Source organism: Humulus lupulus, chromosome 2 (assembly GCF_963169125.1).
Source record: "Humulus lupulus chromosome 2, drHumLupu1.1, whole genome shotgun sequence".
Classification (NCBI taxonomy): domain Eukaryota; kingdom Viridiplantae; phylum Streptophyta; class Magnoliopsida; order Rosales; family Cannabaceae; genus Humulus; species Humulus lupulus.
This window is the reverse complement of record NC_084794.1, coordinates 219941509-219953105: the sequence shown is the minus strand read 5'-3', so window position 1 is coordinate 219953105 and position 11597 is coordinate 219941509.

Here is an 11597-nt window from a genome sequence, read left to right as displayed (position 1 = left end):
AGTTTTGGTCTCGAAAGTCAGGCTCGTAAAGTGTAAGCTCAGAATATGCACCATGGCCATGAGATCAACAGTAATGAGAATCGAGTTTGACAGTCTCATTCAATGTTAAAACGACGACGTCGTAAATGGCAAGCTTGGAGGAGACGATCTCGATAAAGTTATTTAATAAGATCAAGGGAAGTCGAGCTAGAAAGCTCATGATGATTTGCTAATATCGAAGATATGTAAGTCAAATGTTTGAGATCGATAGCCAAATGTGGACGCGGTTACTATTTAAGAATCCCTATATCTAAGGAATTGGTTGTAATATGTAATCTCTTAATAAATCCCGAATATCAAGGCATTTATATGTGTATTATATATTCATATGCATTTAATTGTATTTATTTTTTATTTTTGAATCATAACTCCCCGAAATATGATGGGAGATATTCTGTAAACCAGTCTATAAATAGATTAGAAAAATTCATTTGTAAGGACATTGAAATTGACACTGGGAATACTTTGTCGAATTGTTTCCAAAAAATCTTTGAGAGAATTCCATAGCTGAATAACATCGACTCGTGGACTAGGCAGATTTTAACTACTGAACCGCATAAAAAATCATGTTTTCTGTCATTTGTTCTTCTTATTTTGTGTTTAGTGCTCTTCATTTCTAAGTTGACGAAGACGGCGTCAACATATATTTTCATTAATAAGATAATTAATTAATTAAAAGATAAATTGTAATTGGTTACATATTTATTTTTTTAAATTTAAATATTTTCTATTTAAGTTAGACTTATAAAAAAATAACAATAAAAAAGATACTGAATTTATTCGCTCTAAGAAAAGAATGATACTTTCCATCTCTCCCTGAAAAAGATACAGAACCAATCTCAGGCCTATTATCTTGATCTCATGTGTTGAGTACATCAAGTTGAATAAGAAATATACCATCCTTTATTCTCTAAGTGCCCACACACTTCTTGAGGTATAGAGAACGTTGTGGAAGATCTTGGTGTGAGTACCTGGGAGCAGCTTGGATAGGAAGACCATTTATTTTACGAAAAGATAGTAAGGACACTTGATATGCATCAAGAGGTATGTTTTTTTATTCTTTTCTTGTTTATGATTAATGTATGTATATTAATGGATCCGCATATTTAAAAGTATTTTAAATATGTTACAAAAAAAAATTTGTACACTGGGCCAACCCATCACTATTTCGCTGCATATTAGGAAACTCGTTCCTAACAATTGGTACCAGAGTGGTCATTAATCTCTGCATACATTAATTACTGTGTGGGCATAATATGCATTTTTATGTTATCGTAATATGTGTGAGTGGATGGATGTATGTATGTTTAAAGTTTATTCTTATGGGGTCGTTAATTATATGGTATTTTGAGTTTAGGAATTGTTCTTAAATTTCTAGATGAAAAATGTAAGCCTTTTTGGGGCATAGGAATTTTTTGTAATTTAATTTTCTGCATTAAATTATTTGAAAAAATTCTGTAAGGCCCGAGCCCCGGGTTCCGTGCCCCAAAGCCCGAGCCCCTGCACCTGCCTCCTGTGCCCGCGCCCCTGCGCTTGCATCAGTGTGCCTTCCAGCCGCACCTCCCCATGCCGAGCCACCTTGTGCCGCTGGCCCTAGGGTTTCTAAACCCTAGGGCTTGCATCTTTGTTATCTATTTAAATTATGGGCCTAATTAATTTTAGCCTATAATTAAAATTGTTTTGTTTTGAATTAATTGTTTGAGCCGAAAATTCAAAAGTGGGCCTAATAACTTGTTGGGCAATAAAGCCCAAGTAAATTATTCTTAAAATTTGTTTAAGATAATTAAAAGTTATTTTAATTCAAAACTAAATGGATAAATGGCTTAATGGATCAAGACTACTTGTGAAGGCCCAAAGCTGAAGATAGAGATATCTTTAGGTTTTATTTAGTTTCTTACATTTTTGTGTATAATTTTGCAAGTGTTGTAATTTTTATAGAAATACCTAAGACACCCGACCCGCATTTATTTATTTAATTAGTATTTATTTATTTAAATGTTTGAATGTGATTAAATTGTTTAATACTTTATCATGCATTTTCGACATGCCATACATATTACCCACACAGTATTTAAAATTAGCATGCATCTCGTATGAGTAGAAACATGTCTTAGGATTGTCCTTTGTGATTATATGCTTTCTGTGATGGACCATATAATAATAAATCTAGTTTTAACTAGTTCAAGAGTGGAAATAGATTTTAAAAGTTTTTTAATTTCTAGCATTTAATAAAATTGTTTTATTAATTAATAAATGATATTCCTAGTAATTATAGCAAATTAAAATTGAATTAATTAGGGCATAGTTCTATAATTTTAAAATTTTCTTAATTGGATTAGTAATTATTAGAATATCATTTGGTAAAAATAAATCATTTCATTTTTACAAACTAATTAAAAAGCATATGATGTTTTTAGAAAACACATATTTTAAAATAGTGAGTGGGAGAGGGAGTTATGACAATAAGTCTCATGGTCTCCATTATTAGTTAGCACCGAGGTAACAGGGAGAGGGCCTCGCGGCACCATTTCTTGTGTCCCCCTAAGGAAGGCTTCCGACTGTGTTATTCTCAAGGCCGACTTCTTTTTTTAAGAATAGAATTTAATGATGTATTTCAAGTTTGACTGACCCCAAGGCACACTCTTGAGTTAATTCATTGATCTAAAATAATGGATTACACTCACAAGGTACATTAGGCTTTCGAGCAGACTAGTGTAACCTTGACCAAACAAGAGGTTGTTTATACGTCAAAAGAGAAATGTTGATTTAAGTTTTCACTTATAAATTTGAGAACTTGTCTCAAAATTAATTTGGAATTAGTCTGACCTACCCTAAGGCTGGTCCATTAATGTTCAAATTAATTTATCGTGGAATTAGTAATTATTTTTTATGTGTTCTTTAATTGTTGTATTCGTACATTACGTTTACTATTCCAAAAATTGCTGATATTTATTATATGCATAAATTCATTTTTGTTTATTTATTTATTTCCAGCAAAGATGTCTATTGGTGAATTACACACCGATGCTTTTCTCAAATCTTTGGATTTTGAACCTGAAAACATGCAACACTGGTTTCGAGGCATTTCGACCATTTTTTCTTATAAGAAGTTGATGTCAACTGTCTGTAAAAAACCTCCAACAGAACCACCTCTGGCTACTAGCTATGAAGCAGAAGAAAAATATGTGAATTGGATGAAATCCGATCGGTTGGCACGTTATTGCATGCTATCAACCATGCTTGACAAAACAAAGGAAACATATATACACTATGACCTAGTACATGAGATGTGGCAAGCAATGACAAAGGAAGTCTTTGTTGAGTGTCATCGTTTGTAACAGACGAAAAGGTAAATGAGATTTACATATATTTTTTCAACTTTGAATAGTAGATTCAAATACTATGAATAGCATATTCAAATTTTTGGATAGTAGATTAAAAAATATATGCCACTATTCTATTTTTCTTTATTTTTCCTTTTGCAGAATCAAAACCCTGAAAATGAAGAAGAGACTGGTGAGGATTTTGATAGCAAGTAAAGCTGGAGGATTTGGAGAGTAGTTTTATTTAGAAATTTTATTGTTAGTTGCACAATTTAAATTTTTTTTATTTTTTTTAGAAATTCTAGATTTCTTTGAACAAAGAAAACTACAGTCTAGAAATTTAGTTTATTATTTGTAATTTTGATTATTAATGTTTGGAAACTTATTTCTATTTTTGCATAACATTTATTTCTTTTATTAATAAAGTAGTTATTATTAAAAGAAATTATCTATTTACTTGATACGCAAATGCTTTGAGATAAACAAATTTACATACTTATAATGAATGACAAAATATTTACTTAATTATGAATTATTTAAAACAGCTAATCCTAGATCTATTAAACGACAAAAGACTGATTCTGATAGTGAAACATATCTATGGCACTTGAGATTGGGCCATATTGGCCTAGATAGAATTAATAGGCTTGTAAAGGATGGTCCTTTAAGAGAACTATCTATTGGATCTCCCCCTGTTTGTGAGTCCTGTCTAGAAGGCAAGATGACCAAGAGACTTGATAAGTGAATTTTAGATTCACTTATTAGTGCCATTTTATATTTAATTTGTAGGTGTCTAGGTTGTTTTGTTTGTTTTTACGCTTGTGTTGTGTATGTGTAGGGTCCAAGGAGAAGTGGTGCGAAGTTCGTACAAAACGGGAGTGAAACAGAGAAAAAATGAAAAAAAAAAAAAAAAAGTGAAATAGGGCTGCAACCCCTTGTTCTAGCGTTGCAGCCCTGTCCTGAAGAATCAGCATTCCAGGAATTTACCTAGGCGCTGTAGCGCCACCACCAGGGGACATAGCGCAATTTCTAACTTGAATTAGGGATGCAGCACCACCATTAGGGGCTGCAGTGCTTAACTGTTACAGAGAGCATGTATTTGGCCTTCCAAAAGCGCAACAACGCCCGTTCGAAGGGCAACAGCACCTGGATCCATACGAAAAATTTAAGTGATGAATTATGAAGGGCAAAAGAGGTCTTTTGGAGGGAATATAAAAGGAAAAACATAATTAGGGTTCTAAGGACGTTTTTGGAGGAGATTAGACTTGGAATTACATGCTTGGAAAGGAAAACGGAGGCTAGAATTCATCACCATCACAATCATTACATCTAGTTTCTTTCTTCCTCCTTTTATTTTAGTTTTTAATTATGAACAACTACATTGCTATTGTGTTTAAGTTTGTAATGGAGAACTAAATTCCTTTTGTGCTAGAGTACTAGATGGATCTATTTTGATTATTGAATTAAGGTTTCTATTATTATCTTTATGAAGTTCTTTTTGTTTGTTCATATCTTCTTGATTTAATTTTCTCATATTAATGTTTGGCCATCATAATTGTGAATTGAGATCTAGGGTTTATGCTTGAGAAAGATAAACTTAGATTGGACATAGGAAGATTTGACACAGAGTGATTGTGAGATTGAGAGATTCCTTGAACTCTATGAATTTAACTTAAATGAATTACTTGCTTAATGACTTCGTGATTAATTAATAGCGAATAGAGATATCATATTGATTAATTGAGATTAATTGCATGTATGCTTGCGAGAGATAGATGCATTACATTAGAATTATGGAGATTACAAATGAAGAGAACTAATTAGGATAATAAAGAAACCATGGTTCATAATTTAAGATAGTGAAATCATTACTCTAGTACATTCCTCAGTCATCTAATCAATTTCCAAGATCATTATCTTCCATTATTTTGTTATTTCATTTTTTTTGTTTGAGTTATTTGCTGAATTTTCTAATTTAAATTATAGACTTAAAAAGGTATAGTAATTGGTGAAATTAAATATTTAATCCCTATGGGTTCGACATCCTTTAAATTAAAACTATATTGCAATACACCGTACACTTGCGGTAGAAAAAATCTGTATCAAGTTTTTTAAGAGAACTATATCTGTGGCACTTGAGATTGGGCCATATTGGTCTAGATAGAATTAATAGGCTTGTAAAGGATGGTCCTTTGATAGAACTATCTATTGGATCTCTCCCAGTTTGTGAGTCCTGTTTAGAAGGCAAGATGACAAAGAGACCTTTCTCTGTTAAAGGTTCAAGAGCTACAAAACCACTTCAGCTGGTACATACGGATGTTTGTGGTCCACTTAATGTACAAACAAGAGGAGGTTATGAATACTTTGTCACTTTCGTAGAAGATTATTCAAAATATGGTTACCTATACTTAATGCAAAGAAAATATGAAACTTTTGGAAAGTTCAAAGAATTTCAAGCAGAGGCTGAAAAGCAATTAGGTAAATCACTAAAAGTTCTTCGATCTGATCAAGGAGGAGAGTACTTGGATTTTGAATTCTAGGACCATCTGCGTGAGCATGGTATTCAATCCCAACTCACAGCACCTGGAACACCACAGCAAAATAGTGTTTTAGAAAGACGGAATAGAACGTTACTAGATATGGTTAGATTAATGATGAGCTTCTCATCATTACCACTGTCGTTCTGGGGCTATGTGATTCAATGTTCTTTATACATATTGAATGTTGTTCCATCTAAGTCTATCCAGAAGACACCCATGGAATTATGGAATGGTTGTAAACCTAGTTTACACCATTTTCGCATTTGGGGGTGTCCTGCACATGTGCTAAAAGGAAAGACCGGGAAGTTGGAATCACGTTCTAAAGTGTGCATGTTTGTAGGCTATTCCAAAGAGACTAGAGGTGGAGTTTTCTATATTCCCAAAGAAAATAAAAAAATTTGTATCGACAAATTCAACTTTTCTTGAACATGGCTATGTTAATAACCACAAACCTCATAGTAAGGTTGTACTAGAGGAGATGGTCTCAAATGAAGTTGCAAAGTCACCAGCAACAACCAATGAAAAATGACAAGAGGAAACTGCTAGTTCTAGTCAGAATAGTAGAGAGCCTTGTCGTAGTGGGAGGGTTAGTAAGCAACCCATACGCTATGAACACGAAGTTCAAATGCTTGTGTCTGACACAAACAAAGACGATCCATTGACATTTAAAGATGCAATGAATGATTCTAACAAGGACAAATGGAAAGACGCCATGAACCAAGAAATGGAATTGATGTACTCCAATTCTGTCTAGGTTCTTGAAGATCCACATGAGAATATCAAACCCATTGGTTGCAAGTGGATATTCAAGAAGAAAAGAGGAGCGGATGGGAAAGTAGAGACTTTCAAAGCAAGGCTTGTAGCCAAAGGCTACACACAGAAATAAGGGGTTGATTATGAAGAAACTTTTTCTCTTGTAGCCATGCTTAAATCCATTCATATACTTTTATCCATTGCTGCGTGCATGGATTATGAGATTTGGCAAATGGATGTCAAAACAACTTTTCTAAATGGCTACCTTGACGAAACCATTTACATGTCTCAACCAGAAAGGTTCGAAGTAAAAGGTCAAGAGTAAAAAGTTTGCAAGCTTCTTAGGTCCATCTATGGACTCAAACAAGCTTCTAGATCTTGGAATCTTAGATTTGATGACACAATTAAAGCGTTTGGTTTTGAACAAAACGTTGACGAACCATGTGTCTATAAACAAATCAAAGATGGTGTAGTAGTATTCCTCGTTCTTTACATTGATGATATATTACTGATTGGAAATGACGTAACATCATTATCAAAGGTAAAGAACTGGTTAGCTGAACAATTCCAAATGAAAGATTTGGGAGAAGCCAAGTATGTTCTGGGCATTCAAATCCTTAGAAATAGACAGAACAAGACTTTGGCACTGTCTCAAGAAACTTATATTGATAAGGTGCTAGAACACTTTAATATGAAAAACTCCAAAAAGGGTGATATGCCAACTCGTTCTGGAGTAGTCATTTCCAAGGAGCAGTGTCCTAAAACACCTCAGGAAGAGGAAGATATGAGACAATATCCCTATGCCTCAGCAGTAGGCAATCTAATGTACGCCATGTTGTGTACAAGACCTGACACTTATGCAGTAGAGATAGTCAGTCGTTATCAATCCAATCTTGGATTGAGTCATTGGGTTGCAGTGAAGAATATTCTCAAGTATCTTAGAAATACTAGAGATTATATGCTTGTATATTCAAGTGGAAACCTGAACCCCACTGGTTATATTGATTCTGATTTTCAATCAGACAAAGATAGTCAGAAATTGACTTCTGGATCAGTGTTACTCTTGGAGGAGGAGCAGTAGTCTGGCGAAGTATTAAACAAACCAGCATTGCAGACTCCACCATGGAAGCCGAGTATATAGCAGCTTGTGAAGCAGCTAAGGAGGATGTGTGGCTCAAGAATCCTATTCCGATCTAGAAGTAGTGTCAGATGTGGATAAACCACTAGTCCTATATTGTGACAATAGTGAGGCAGTAGCTAACTCAAAGGAACCACAGAGTCACAAGAGGGGAAAGCACATCGAGAGGAAGTATCACTTGATCAGAGAGATAGTTCATCGAGGAGATGTTGCAGTTATGAAGATAACTTCAAAGCATAATCTTGAAGATTCTTTCACAAAGACTTTATCCATGAAATCTTTTAAGGAGCATGTAAGAAACATGGGAATGAGAGAAATGCCTCATTTTCTTTAGGGCAAGTTGGAGATTGTTGGGAATTGTGCCCTGAAAGCATATGTAGTAGACATTATTTTAAGAAATAAATAAATTGAGTTTATTATGCATATATTTTATGGACTATATTATTCTATGATAATATTAAGTAAATATCAGAAAAATTCTTAAGTTCATATATGTGATCTCAACCACGTATTGGTATGAGAGGATTGTGTTTGAGATAAATGAACTTGAATAGTTCGCAGTAAAATAAAGTTATGAAATCTATAGATTAATTACTGCAAGTACGGTCCACTAGTATTATGAATACTTGCGATCTAGATTTGGATTACTAGTGTAGTAGGACACTTTAGTGGAGGTGCTTTATATATTAGAGAATATATAGAGCTAGACCATATATGTTTATTAATACTTAGTTAAATACCGTTTCGAAGTATTAATTAAATATATCAACTGATGATCATATACAAATAGATCTTAATCCTGAAGTTACTATGAACTCCTATTTATGTTATATGTGTTCTTTGATTCACTCGTTAGGGTTTGTCAGAATGATCAGGCTACAAACTTTTTTTTTGGGAACTCATTAATGTAAATGGCTGGAGACATAGTATACAGATAAGGAATCTATACCTTCTCGTAAGAGATTGAGTAATGGTTCTCTTAAGGGTTGACTTTTGGGACTGAAAGGTTATTGAGCTCAAATTCATAATTTGGTTATGAATTAACCTTCACTAGTATAGTCAATGGTACTTAAGGAAACAAGATAAAATTAAAAGGGTAAAACGGTAATTTTATTTCCAGTTAATTATGAACCATTATTAGAGGGTTAATTTGTATGTAATGATTATATCAATGGACACTTTATTGTTATAAAGTACTCAGTAAATGAAATATTTATAATTACAAGAGTGCAGTCTCATATTTATAGTAGAGCAATCATGATATTAATAAATTAAGATTATTTAATTAAAGAGTTTAATTAATAATCACAAATTTATTGGAGCTTGGAATTATAGGTCCATAGGTCCCCACAGCGGCTCTATCAACACTATTCAAGGCAAGAATTAATATAATAGATAAAATGGTAAAAATACATATTTAAGAATAAATTTGTTCTTCGGGCCAAATATGCAATTATGTGATAATAGTGATTAATTAATGAATTACAAAACAGTTGTAATTATCAAAATTGATTAATAATTCATTATTGTATAATTTTCGAAATTATATAAATAATTAATTGTAATAAAATAAATATCAAAATTTTGAAATTGATATTTAATTAAAATTGGTTTTAATTAATTAGTAGAAGTAATTAAATATCTTTATTTGAGTGGGAGATAATAATCTGATAAGTTCAAATTGGATTTGAATTTAAAATATTAATATTTATTCAAATAATTAATTATATGTGATAATCAGTTAAAAAGATAATAGATTCAAATTTGAATTAATTATTAGGCTGTTGAATTTTATCTGATAAGATAGTTTGAATAAATAGTTAAATAATAGTTGAGAAAATAAATATCCCTATTTTATAGGGTACTATACGACACACACATGGCGTGCAGCTATAGAAATCGGGGATGAATTTTTTCACTTTTATTTATTTAATTAATTAATGAAAAATTCAAAAAGTTAGTTTTGATATTTTCATTAATAAGTAATTAATTAATTAATTAAAAGATAAATTGTAATTGGTTACATATTTATTTTTTTAAATTAAAATATTTTCTATTTAAGTTAGACTTATCAGAAAATAACAATAAAAAAGATACTGAATTTATTCACTCTTAGAAAAGAACGATACTTTCCATCTCTCCCTGAAAAAGACACATAACCAATCTCATGCTTATTCTCTTGATCTCATGTGTTGAGTACATCAAGTTGAATAAGAAATATACCATCCTTTATTCTCTAAGTGCCCACACACTTCTTGAGGTGTAGAGAACGTTGTGGAAGATCTTGGTGTGAGTACCTGGGAGCAGCTTGGATAGGAAGATCATTTATTTTACGAAAAGATAGCAAGGACACTTGATAGGCATCAAGAGGTATGTTCTTTATTCTTTTCTTGTTTATGATTAATGTATGTATATTAATGGATCCACATATTTAAAAGCAGATTAAATATGTTACAAAATTTTTGTTGTACACTGGGCCAACCCATCACTATTCTGCTGCGTATTAGGAAACTCGTTCCTAACAGACTCAAGTATCTGCATGGAAGAACAAACATGGTTAGTGGTTTCCTGAATCTAAAACCCAGGATGACATATTGTCTTCCACTACACAAGCTTCAAGTACAAGTAAATCACATTTACCTTTCTTTTTCAACTTAGACAGATAATTCTTGCAGTTTCTATTCCAGTGACCTTCAACTCCACAGTGAAAACATTTTCCTTTTGGTTCTTTCTTTTTGGAGTTGTTGTCAATTTTGTTATCCTTGACTTTTGGTGCCTTCTTGCCTTTATTGGACTTTTTGCCCTTTCCTTTGTCTTTATTATTGTTCTTCTTTCTCTTCTTGGATTTCTTCTCAGAGTTTGAAGGTTTCTCCTTGACCACATTTGCTTCAGTTTCTTTTGTAATGGATTTGTTAAGAGACTTAAGTGTCTCCAGTTCATTCAACAACTGGGTCAAGTTGAATTCCAACTTACTCATAATATACTTGGTGGTGAATGCAGAAAAGACAGGAGTGAGGGATTACAGTATGATGCTTACTTGTGTACGCTCATCAATGATGGCCCCATGTATTTCTGCTTCATGCATCACATTAATCATGTGTAAAAAATGTTCACGTACAGAAACACCTTTCTTCTTCTTAGCAGTCATGTAGGTTCTAGTAGCCTCATGTCTACTTTGATCAGATTGCTGCCCAAACATGGTTTGCAGAGAATCCATTATCTAAAAATGTAATGACCCAACTATTTCTAAGACCTTGGACCATTAAAACTACTAGACATAACCACTATTTTTTAGAAAACATACATAAGGAATATTCATAACTTTATTAAAAACTCCAAAGTAAATACTTGAAATACATAAATGAGCGGTATGGGATCCCATTGTTTTTAAAATAAACAGAACTTTAAATTTAAATGAATTTGTTTACAAAAGTAAATGCGGAAAATACATAAAAACATAATTTAAAGAGACTAAATAAAAATAACGTCATCCTCGAATCGTCACGCAGTCCATCAAATCCCTTCATCCTTAATAAACAAGCCAAGCTACCAAGAATCCTTCCACCACCATATCTATTTTCCTGCATCACATAAAAAAAATAAAGGAGTGAGCCTAATTCCCAACAAGGAAAATATACTAACACATATAAGCATAAAACTATACTATAAACATATTCTATAAAACATATGACTATAAATAAAAACAAGTATTACAATGGCCATCATACTGTTATATTATTTTATAATATAATGTAATATTATATTATATTATATTATAATATAATGTTTTAGATTAAATAAATG